The sequence below is a fragment of the Adiantum capillus-veneris genome, chromosome 17 (assembly GCF_014529385.1).
Source record: "Adiantum capillus-veneris isolate H3 chromosome 17, ASM1452938v2, whole genome shotgun sequence".
Lineage (NCBI taxonomy): Eukaryota > Viridiplantae > Streptophyta > Polypodiopsida > Polypodiales > Pteridaceae > Adiantum > Adiantum capillus-veneris.
The window spans coordinates 87726524-87739485 of NC_140947.1; the positions used below are offsets into that span (position 1 = coordinate 87726524).

The window sequence follows — 12962 nt, forward strand, 5'->3', positions numbered from 1 at the left end:
ATTCTTGAAAGAATACATACGAGAGGGAGTGCTTTGGGGTGTAGCCTCTCAGCTCCAGAAAGCCCAACGAGAGGAAGGAGAGTCGGTGAGAGACTTTATTAGTCCCTTGAAGCATTTGAATTCTCATTGTAATCCAAATGAGCGCTTCAATAATAATCAATTTATTGATAGATTCATTAGGGGATTATGACATGAGGATATCTACAATGGCTTAGTCATTAGAGGTATCAACACTTGGGAAGCAGTCACCACCAATGTGATCCAATTGGAGGATAATTTAATGATTCAAGGAGAAAGAGTGTCTGTTGAGCCTAAATCTATTAGCTCGCAAGCATCAGTCATCAGCCAATGACCCTAAAGCCTATTGCTAAGGAGCCAAAGATATCTGACATGACTTTAGCAGATCTCACCATGGCTATTCAAGAGAGTCTTAGAGATAATCGTGCTTCACTAAACAATCATATGTATCCAAGAAGGGAGAAACAATGGTGCTCAGTATGCTATGGACCGCATAGTACCAGTGAATGCCCTACTTTTAGAGTAAAATTCAATGGGAATTGCAATGCCTGTGGAAGGTATGGTCATCAAGCTAAGGATTGAATAGTATTTAAGCGCGCGATGGCCAACAGACCAACCTTAGCATGGACAGACACACCTCGAGTGCCTGCATTGATGCCGGCCCCACCTCTTGAACAAACAACACAACACATGGTCCCCAGGGCCCAAAATGTTGTTCAAACAACACCCTTACCACCTCCAGTGCTAGGACCGCAACCACCACATCCGAGAATCACTTCTGTGAATCAAGTGGGTTGTGAGTCATCTATTGCTTGTTTGGAAGGCTGTGAGGAAGATATAGATCCTAATATTGCCTATGGGCTGGATATGCTTGAAGAAAGTCCACAATACTACATGGAGGACTATTGGGGACATGTCAAACCTGCATATCAGGTAGCTGCTCTTGCGGAAAGAGGCCAAAATCCTAATTACACTGCTAAGAGACCACCTCTTCAATGCTATGAGTGTGGAGGTCCATATCATGTAGCCGCGTGTCCTATTAGGCTACAAAAGAACGCCACACAGATGCAAACCAATCAAGCGAGCACACCTACAATGCCAATACTCATGTGTAATCGATGTGGCATAGATCATTTGATTGCCCAATGTCCAAATAATCCAAATGCACTGAAGATCATGCCATTAAACTTGATTGAAGTTACCGAGGAGCCATCACAAAGTACACCTATGGTACCAGTAAATGTACTCACACGATCGATGCTCCAAAAACAATATTATATTCTTGAGGAAAGAGACACGGCATCAATTGCCCAATCTCAGAAAAAGAAGAAAACACGAAGAAAGAGATCGCAAAAAGCAGCGAAGTGAGACCCCAGTTGAAAGACCAACATAGGGACTGGTGACGACCCCGTATATATGAACGACACCGAAGAGGATTCTGATTCAGGTGAAACCATGGAGACCAAAACGACCACTAAGATAGAAACCAACAAGGAAGATCTTCATGAGCCACAATGGCCAGGATCCAAGAAGAAGATAGGAACTTATCCAAACCCTACAGAGGAGATCAAGCGAGTCAAGCAATTAAGGAGTTTGGTAGAAGATACCCAAAGGGATATAGAACCAACACCTAGGTAGATCCAGATTACAGACACCAAGTACCCTACGCAACAACAACCTCACTAAGTCCATAGACCCTTAGCCATACCTAGCGTCATCCAAGAAGAAAGTGACTTAAAGTAATGGGAAAGTGGGCGTACTCACTTCTTGATGGAAAGAATGTTTACAGAGGGACTACCTGATCCTATTGAAGAAATGGAGATCCCATCTTCCCCACGTCAAGGGATTGAAGACCAAAAGGTTCCGTTAAACATTGCCAAATTGATGGATTTCATGTCTTCAGAAGTTAGAACCACCATCATGTCCAAACTATATAAAGACCCTGAGCTAGTCTCATCTCTTCGAGCCTTCCTCAACGGAGAACTAAAGTTTGGGCTGCCGCAATTTGCACAGATGGATGGAGCTGGGGAGATGCCAACAGAGGAGGAACACTTAGATCCACAACCCAACCTAGATGAGAACCTTGTTATAGAAATACCTGTTAACAAGTTGGGACAATACTTTGAGGGTGATGAATCCAATGCGACCATACCAATCACTACTAAGGGATTAACTATGAAGGGAATCCTTGATGGTGGCGCTGGGGTTAGCATTGTGACTAAAAATTGCTGGGAAACTATGGGAAGACCTCACCTTGCGACCACAACCATGGTAGTGAAGATGGCCAATGGGTCTATTGTTAAACCTATTGGGATGCTAGAAGATCTCAAGATCAAGGTCTTTGGACATAAAATAAGGATTACCTTTATTGTTATGGATTTCTCCAAACACACTATGGCATCGGAGATAATCTTAGGACGTCCTTTCATGAGGGAAGCAAAAATGGTGCATGACTGGTCTAAAAACCATGTCTACTTGCAGTTCCAAGATTTTGTCATTCGAGTGGATCTTGTGACGGGTCGAGCATATCCTCTAGGAAACAGGTTTATAATCGATCATAGATCTCACACCATAGTTCACTCGGCCCCATTGCAGCATTGTTACACGTGTAAAGTGGACACTGATGTTGGGGAAGATTCTCCTTATATGGATGTACTACCTGGGATGACTGAGTCGGACAATGTGGATTGGGTCCACCTAGTAGCAACCATAGACTCTTGGGGAAACAGGGGGACGACCTGGGTAACACCTGAGGGGAATGAAATTCCCGTACCCTTAAATATGCTACAAGCAATGTATATAGCTTATGACAAGACTCATCCTAATGTAACGAAGAAAACATACAAGTGGGTCCCTAAAGCTTCTTTAGCAACCATGGCTAGTACTAAAAAACATAATCCTTGTAAGAAACGTACAACTCGCTCCAAGAAAAGTAAGAAAACGTGGCGTTGGATTCCTAAACGACTATTGGAAGCCCAAGGCTACTATCAAGGAAATGATCAAATCTAGGTGCCAAAACGTAGATTTTGTTCTTACTTGTCACCTGACCCATGTGCGCCCAATCCCGTAGCTCCAAAACGAATCAACGATCGCGGAAAGAAAAAAGACATAGAATGCTACACACACGCTCTAGAGCTAGTTTGGGTACCGAAGAAAGAACCATTTGTTCCACCTAGCTCAGGAAGGGGGGAGTCCCATGAAGCTTCTAGCTCCTCATGTAATGCATCCATAGAGGTAAAAAATTCTCCACAGCCTCCACCTACAATAGTGGACCTCCATAAAGCTACAAAGGAATCCACACCTCCCAGTGTTCAAGAATCACCTGATGAACCACTTCAAGTTCGATCCTGGGAGAATACCTTACCACCCTTGCAACTCGACGAGGCACCTAAGGTAATAGAAAACTACTGGCAAAAATCCTCACCTAGTACCAACTATAACAATTGGTTTCAAAGGGTGACGAGCACATTTCAAACAGTATGATCTACCCAAGGAAGGGGGGATTGTTTGCTGATAGTCATCATTCACTCACTCCCTGTCATAAAAATTAATATCTATCCAACCCAAATGATTTTCTCATATTAAACTGATCACTTAATGTGGGAGAATACACGAGAACAAGGGTTAAAATATAGACATGTGCTTATAGATCTATCTCAACACGGGGCCAATGGTTAAGAGGCCCAAATGAGAGATGGTCTATCAAAGAGCAAGGCTAACCAATGGAGCATAAGACCTTAGGGTTAGCTTCATTGAAGACCTCCAATAATGTGTGTAAAAGTCCTTTGACCTTAGGCAAGCTAGGGCTGAGCTTGAGGTGGGAACTCGGCCTAAGCTCGAGGTGCTTGTCCTGCTTGAGCTGCTTGTCGTGCTTGAGGTGCTTGACATGCTTGAGGTGCTTGATTAAGATGCTTGAGGTGCTTGACTGGCTCCATGCTTGAGGTGCTTCACTTGCTACATGATTAAGGTGCTTGAGGTGCCTTGAGATGCTTGTGGGAACACCCCCTAGTTCAAGTGCTTTGTCATGCTTCATGACTAAGGGGCTTGCTCATCCAAAGTCAAAAAGATCCCTACAAGGAGGGGGGCGAGCCTACAAGGGGGGGGATGAGAGAGAACACACACACACACACACACACACACACACACACACACACACACACACACACACACACACACACACACACACACACACACAGGGAAACCCCAGCTTGAAGAGGCAGCAAGGACACTTGTCAAGTTCCTCCTCATGTTGCCCTCATGGTGTGCCTGAAGCCTATTGGTTGGCCACCCAAGGGGTCCGATGATCATTTAGGATATTTAATTAATTGATTTTTCATTTATCAAGTCCTCTCTCTTAAAGGGGAAAGGGGGACACTTGTCCCAAGGCTACCCCTGTTGCTTGTAATGGCTCCTGCTTGTGATTGGCTAGGCTTGGAGGGGTCCAATGAGCTTCAAGCATGAGCTACAAGGGGGGGTCGACCCAAGCAAGCTGGGGGGTTGCTTAGGGGGTATACTCACCCACACACACTCACAAACACTCTCATGGGGTGCTATGCAAAGTGCAAGAGCTCCATCTCCTTCTGGAAGCTCCTTGAGAAGTAGAGAGCCTACACCAACTCTCTTGGCTATGGAATGCAAATCCAACCAAGAGCTATGCTTCAATGCTTAAGCTTGCCATCTTCTTCTTCTCCATTACTATGCTATTATGTATGCTAGAAACAAGAGTATGATAAGTGAGGAACTAATTCTTTCTCCTATGAAATGTTTCTTCTTCCTCTTCCCTACCCTCGTTCCCTGCTAGCTCTCTCCACCTTCGAAGGTGTTTGAGGTCTTGGGATTGAGGCTTGGGATAGTTAATGCTTTCTACAAGTGCATGTTATGCTTATTGCATGAAGGCTAATGGTTTATTGCAAGTAGATTAATTACTTAATGCAAGTAGATTAATTGTATTGCAAGGTAGATTAATTATTGATTTAAGCACAAGTTGATGCATAAAAGTATACATCTTCATGTACTCAAATGATTTAGGGAACACAAAGATTAATGATGTTCACAAGTTCTTGATTGTTTTCAAGCTAAGATTGATTGTTGAAATTATGCAAAAGCTTGGTGTGTGAACCTTCCATCTCCATATTGCCAAGGAGGTCTCAAGGAACACAAAGATTGTATTGTACCAAGTCTCTCTTAATGAGAGAATCTATAATACAAATGCCTTTTGGAGGGGGGACCGGCTCCACATAAATCCGGTCCTCAACTGTTGTCATATTCTCTACACTCTCTCTCTTGTAAAAGTATTGTTCATGCCTAGTTAATTAAGTGTTATGATAGAGTTGCTACTACCAATTAAGTTCACCCTCTATGCTCTCAAAATTGCTCACTCTAAATTCCGCTATTCTCTAAGTTCATAGGCCATTTCCATTACATTGGTATCAGAGCATTTGGTTTCTCTTTTCTTGCTTAAGAAGAGGGGTCCTTAAGTAGCCTATAAATGGTTGATGTTGTTAATTATAATAGGGTAAGTGGAACTGGGATCTAATATCGGTTTTGTTAAGCCCACTATGTGGGCGATGGTGCACACCTCGGGAGCTTTGGACTTAATAATGGAGTCATTTTAGACTTGCCTACGGCTTTACCATTATTAAGCCATAAGAAGTCCGAAAGGAGCTAGCCCTTGGCAATTCTGCTATGTTAGACCTACTCCTCTACTCTCTATAATTAACCACTTTGAGCCGTGGGTGTAGATACTGAAGAGCCGATTTTCAAAGGCTAAGAGGAGTGGCAACTAAGGTTTTGAATTGCCAAAGCATACACTAAGTACATACATAAATTCTGTTAACATGGCTGACAATAATCAAGAGAGTAGAATGAACATTGATAACTTTGATTTTGCACATGAAAGTGCTAATGATAATGCTCCCATGTTTATCAAATGTCTTGTTTCTAAGCTGCAACAAGCTATGGAAAACCCATTCCTACAAGGTGAAGTTTTCCAACAACATAGTTATGGGATTCTGCAAACTCCCCCAAAAGAGAGAGCACTTGAGAAGTCTCTTCATGAGATTTCCAAGAGAGGGATCTCTACGGCGAGAGAAGAGGAGAACCCATACGAAGCGCTTAAATGTTTACTAGCGGGCTTACCTCCATCCAAGAAGAAAGATAAAGTCTCTACTTTAGAGCCTTCACCAAGAGGAGGAGAAGGAAGTGAGTCTTCCAATACTTCCAAAGATATGGCTCCAAGAAGACGGCAGCTTCAACGATCTCCAACTTCCCCCAAGAGGGAAAGATCACTACAAAGTCCTCCTCCTCGTTATCACAAAAGGGAAGAGAGGTATCAAATAAAGGAAAAGGAGAGAAAGAGGTCACCCTCTTCTCAACTTCATCAACTTCCTCATATTCCAATGAAGGTAGCGACTCTTCTCTCAAAGAGCCCAAGAGGAAAGGCCATCGCAAGTTCTATCCGGTATGGAGAAGGTCCAAGAAGCTAAACAAGTTCAAAGAGGGAGGGAAGAACACCACTTTCCTTGCGTCCTCTAAACTGCGTCAAGTATCTATGCATTACCAAAGTTCCGCTCGACAATGGTTGGATAGCCTACAAGCCCAAAGAAAAGCTCCAAAGACATGGAAGGCTTTAAGAGCCTTCATCATAAAACAGTTTCTGGCAAGCAACGCTCAAGAAAATGTCCTCACAGAATGGCAAAACTTGAAACTCTCTCCCTACGAGTCTATCCAAAAGTATGTAGATAAGTTTTGGGATTTATTTCTCAAAGTCACTATCTACAAAAAGATAGACTTTGGGGAGCAAGAGCAACAATTATGTGCGGGTATTTCTGAAGAGAAGGCCAAGTATATTAACTCACAAAGGCCTAATACCATATCGGCGGTCATACACCATACTATGGTCGCCTCTCAAATCGATTCCCAACAAGGGGTTAAGAAAAACTCTAAACCCATGGAAGTGAAGGATCAAAATGAGCCTAGAGGGAGGACTAATGCTCAAACTTCCTCCAAAGGCAACTCTAGCAACACCGATAACAAAGTTAAGGAGAAAGGAGTCTATAAAGGTAAGGATAAACTCTCTGCAATAGAGCTAGAGTGTTATCGTAAGGATAACAAATGCTACAAGTGTGGACAACAAGGGCATGTCTATCGTGCTTGTCCCCAAAGAAATGCACGCAACAAGCCACCTTGAGTTTCTATGTTGGAAACTCCAAAAGAGGATGCTTATAGAAAAAGGCTTTTGTTTTTCCTATGCTAGAAGATATGTACATACATGTTTATGAGTCGGGTAGTATCCTATCCCTTGGAAATATGCATGCTTTCACAAGTTAATGAAAATTTATATTTATATATATATGATTTCTGTTAGAAAGTCTATAAATGAATTTAATGTTTCAACCAATAACAATATTATTAAATAAATAATAATAATAATAAAAAAATGGGAATCAAGAGGAATTAGAATTGTCTAAATTCCTAAATGGATTCCAAAATGTTTTTAATGATGATACCCCCGTGAGCTATCTCCACAATGAGGGGACAATGGCCATACAATGGAGCTTTTACCATGAAGCTCATTGCCTAATAAGCCTCCTTATTGAGCTTTACAAGCTCCACAAGAGGAGTTCAAAAAGGCAATAACATGGACTGGTAAGTTTCGAGAGAGATTCAATAATTAGGTCACATTATCTCTAAAGGTGGTATTTCTATGGATCCACAAAAAGTAGAGGTAATAAAAGATGGCCTAATCCAAGGAATCTACATGAGTTGCAAAGCTCTAAAGGTATGAGTGCATACTAAAGATGCTTCATAGGAAAAATCCATGCTTATAGCAGGTCCAATACATGACTTAACAAAAAAGAACGTTAAGTATACATGGACCGCAAAGAGAGAAAAATACTTCTAAAAAGTTTAAAGAGAAACTTATTTCTCAACTTATGGGATCTCTCAAAGCTATTTGAGGTCCAATGTAATGCCTGGATGATTGCCTTTGAGCAATACTTTGCTTCAAGAAGGGAATACCATAGCATAGGAGATTCAAAGACTCAACTCCAATGAGCGAATGTTGGTCATATACAAAAGGACCTATGAGCTGTTTTAAATGCTCTAGACACACGGAAGTACTTCTTGCGGACTCCATTCATGATGCAAACCAAGCTCTCGGACAATCAAATGAGGTAGGAAAATTTCTTTTTGCAACTTCAATTCTACTTTGCTCACATTGCTGGCAAGCACAATCATGTAGCCAATGCACTTTCCCAATGGCCAAGGGTAGATAGGATATCAATAGCAACTTACAATGAGCTATGTTTTATGATAGTTAAATATGCTTCTAACCCAGGCTTTAGGGATATGATAATAGCCTTACAAATGGAAGAAAAAGAACCACTCACGTAAAAGGATGGTTATCTTCCATACCTCAATAGGCTATATCTTCCTTGCTTCCCATGCTCCTTCCATATGCGGGGCAAAGAGGAATTCGAATTTGCTCTGCTAGGAGTAGAAGCATACTTGTATTGGCTTACCAAGAAACAATAACATACAAGAGAATGTTTCAAAATGTATGGTATACCAAAAGATGAAGTATGAAAAAAGGACCATGGCTTGCCAACATCTAATAGTGTTGGATAGAAATCCTACCATGACCATTAATTTTTGATAGAATCTCTATCAGAACTAGAGTAACCCTCTTATGTCGGCCTACTAGTCCAATGGATGGCCAAAAGATACAAAACTAATAACCCTTGATCTACTAAAAGCCTATGATTCGAAATAGATCAATGCTCAAAATGAGAGAAGTACTTATCTTAACAACAATATGTCTCTAATAACGTGAACATACTTCTAAGGAGAAACTACCTTTCAAGGCTAAAGACGGAAGATCCGAAAGTCCCTTATAGCTTAAGATACCTGGGAAGATCTTCATTGCAAAAGAGTATAGCCGAGATCAAAAAGAATCTTTTTACAAGATTAAACAGGCTATATCCATTTATTAGCTAGGCAAAAGATGCTCCTGCCGTTAGGCACAAAAGAGCCTTATCCTTTAAAAAAAAAAAAAAAGGTTGGGTCTTACTAAACTTTCCCAAGGCTCATCTAAGGCAAATTACACACAAATGAAGACCCGCCACAGATCGAGGATGAAGCAGAGGAGCTCCAACCCAAGTTCATCCTTCAACAAGAAGACAAGGTATTAAGAAATGGTAAGATTATTGACACTATCTTATTTAATTATCCTTTCAAAGATGCTAAATGCATGCAAAGAATAAGGCTTAAGGATAATATGAACCTTGTTAATGATTCTTACAATGACACAAAAGAGTAAGAAAATGTAAAAGAAATGCATTTTAAATGATCAATTTTTTTGTCTTATAAGACTCTCTTTTTATGTTTTGTGCACAAATTTTAAAGTATGCATACTTAGGATCATGTTTGTGGTGACTACGTCTCCCAAACACCAAGTAGACCTTGTCACTCTACTTTGGAAGTATGATATGGACTAAAAAGAGCAGACATGCTTGCGGCAGACAATGTCTCTCAAGCACCAAGTGGATTAGTCATCCACTTTGGAATGATGTCGTAGGGTAAAAATGGATCCTCTACCCGCTAAGACCAATGGACTAATGGGTGAGACTTTACCATCTCTACCTCATAGTCGAGGACGACTATGATTTCAAGAGAGAGGTAATGTCATAAAAATTAATATCTATCCAACCCAAATGATTTTCTCATATTAAACTGATCACTTAATGTGGGAGAATACATGGGAACAAGGGTTAAGATATAGACATGTGCTTATAGATCTATCTCAACACGGGGCCAATGGTTAAGAGGCCCAAATGAGAGATGGTCTATCAAATAGCAAGGCTAACCAATGGAGCATAAGACCTTAGGGTTAGCTTCATTGAAGACCTCCAATAATGTGTGTAAAAGTCCTTTGACCTTAGGCAAGCTAGGGCTGAGCTTGAGGTGGGAACCCGGCCTAAGCTCGAGGTGCTTGTCGTGCTTGAGGTGCTTGTCGTGCTTGAGGTGCTTGTCGTGCTTGAGGTGCTTGACATGCTTGAGGTGCTTGATTAAGATGCTTGAGGTGCTTGACTGGCTCCATGCTTGAGGTGCTTCACTTGCTACATGATTAAGGTGCTTGAGGTGCCTTGAGATGCTTGTGGGAACACCCCCTAGTTCAAGTGCTTTGTCATGCTTCATGACTAAGGGGCTTGCTCATCCAAAGTCAAAAAGATCCCTACAAGGAGGGGGGAGAGCCTACAAGGGGGGGGATGTGAGAGAACACACACACACACACACACACACACACACACACACACACACACACACACACACACACACACACACACACACACACACACACACACACAAGGGAAACCCCAGCTTGAAGGGGCAACAAGGACACTTGTCAAGTTCCTCCTCATGTTGCCCTCATGGTGTGCCTGAAGCCTATTGGTTGGCCACCCAAGGGGTCCGATGATCATTTAGGATATTTAATTAATTGATTTTTCATTTATCAAGTCCTCTCTCTCAAAGGGGAAAGGGGGACACTTGTCCCAAGGCTACCCCTGTTGCTTGTAATGGCTCCTGCTTGTGATTGGCTAGGCTTGGAGGGGTCCAATGAGCTTCAAGCATGAGCTACAAGGGGGGGTCGACCCAAGCAAGCTAGGGGGTTGCTTAGGGGGTACACTCACCCACACACACTCACAAACACTCTCATGGGGTGCTATGCAAAGTGCAAGAGCTCCATCTCCTTCTGGAAGCTCCTTGAGAAGTAGAGAGCCTACACCAACTCTCTTGGCTATGGAATGCAAATCCAACCAAGAGCTATGCTTCAATACTTAAGCTTGCCATCTTCTTCTTCTCCATTACTATGCTATTATGTATGCTAGCAACAAGAGTACGATAAGTGAGGAACTAATTCTTTCTCCTATGAAATGTTTCTTCTTCCTCTTCCCTACCCTCATTCCCTACTAGCTCTCTCCACCTTCGAAGGTGTTTGAGGTCTTGGGATTGAGGCTTGGGATAGTTAATGCTTTCTACAAGTGCATGTTATGCTTATTGCAAGAAGGCTAATGGTTTATTGCAAGTAGATTAATTACTTAATGCAAGTAGATTAATTGTATTGCAAGGTAGATTAATTATTGCTTTAAGCACAAGTTGATGCATAAAAGTATACATCTTCATGCACTCAAATGATTTAGGGAACACAAAGATTAATGATGTTCACAAGTTCTTGATTGTTTTCAATCTAAGATTGATTGTTGAAATTATGCAAAAGCTTGGTGTGTGAACCTTCCATCTCCATATTGCCAAGGAGGTCTCAAGGAAAACAAAGATTGTATTGTACCAAGTCTCTCTTAATGAGAGAATCTATAATACAAATGCCTTTTGGAGGGGGGACCGGCTCCACATAAATCCGGTCCTCAACTGTTGTCATATTCTCTACACTCTCTCTCTTGTAAAAGTATTGTTCATGCCTAGTTAATTAAGTGTTATGATAGAGTTGCTACTACCAATTAAGTTCACCCTCTATGCTCTCAAAATTTCTCACTCTAAATTCCACTATTCTCTAAGTTCATAGGCCATTTCCATTACACTCCTCTCTTAACCTTCCCCCCTGACCTCTCAAATCTCCCAATCTTAGGGAATGTATATATAAAGCCTTATAGTCACAAAAAACAAAAATAATAAAGAGCAAGAGCAATTAGCAAACGAGTGTGCACAATAAAAGTCAAAACATCAACCCAGACCTACACATTCACATCTGGTACACTGAAATAGAAACCTATGTCATCAAACACCTTGATCCTCATCACTCGAGTGATGGAGGGTAGGTAGGATTATTACAATAGGAGTGTTTCTGTTTTAGAGTTTAGTGATTAGCAAAGTTCTTTCTTCCCACTGATGTGCCTCCTAGAGGTATTCTTGTGTTTCCTCGTGTGTACAGGAACATGTTGTTGTGGTTAGGATTTGGACCTTCATGGAATCTTTCTCTTGTTCACACTTCAAATCAAGCGCGACCATCAACACAAACAGGTGTTTCTTGTCCATTAGCATTGCCCCTTATCTTTTTGCATCCATATTTGTCTGCTTTAATTGTGATTGATAGCATAATATCCAGCACATTTCCTTAGTATCAAACATTTAATTTAATGTAATTTTTTGTCATAATCACTTGTCTAGGTTTGAAAATCAAGCAGTCCGACTAAGCTAGTTTGACCAAGCTAGGTGTTAGAGATCTTCTCTTAATACCATGGGGAATGCCTTCCTAATAATCAATGGTTACTTAGGTTCTTAATCCGATTTAGGCAGCATTGTGTGAAATGTACTAGAGCTTTCTAGTGGGTTTAGTCCCTATTGACCTTTAGCTTAAGTATTATAAAGGGAGTTTACGAATGTGATGAGCCTAGGGAGGGTAACAGTGTTATATGACCCCCCAAAGTTACAAAATTAAAATGCTGAAAACAAAAATAAAAAATAAAAAAAATCAAAGTGCCACAATGTAAAATCTTAAGCTGGAAGAGAAATCTTAGCTTGATTTGATACATCACTCATATGTATCGCCTATGGTACTAGAGCCCTAGAGGTTTCTAGTGTGGGCGCTTTTCCTTGAAAAGCAAAAGACCCAAGGCATACAAAATAAGCACACACATCAAAATGGAATCACTATGAAAAGACTTTAGGGGGTCAAAGAAAAGGTAATCAGTCAGGCGATGATTTCATGAGAAATTCCTTTTATTGTAGCTTAACTACAAGGTCTTCTAGGTATAGCCTCTAGTCAGCCCCCTCGAACATGAAATACTTGGCTCTCGCGTTTAAACAAATTGATTGAACACCCATGGTATTAATAGTCGATCTCTAGTGTCTTTCAACCGTTAAATTAGCGACCCTAGACTTGTTTAATTTTTTACCTTTACATCTGTTTATATATTTGATTATATTGC

The 12962-nt window shown here is 41.2% G+C and overlaps 1 pseudogene; it reads left to right on the forward strand.

Annotated features, from left to right (window-relative positions):
* Positions 1 to 280: 280 nt before the first annotated feature.
* On the forward strand, positions 281 to 3501 carry LOC147437656 (uncharacterized; annotated as a pseudogene).
* Positions 3502 to 12962: the final 9461 nt, after the last annotated feature.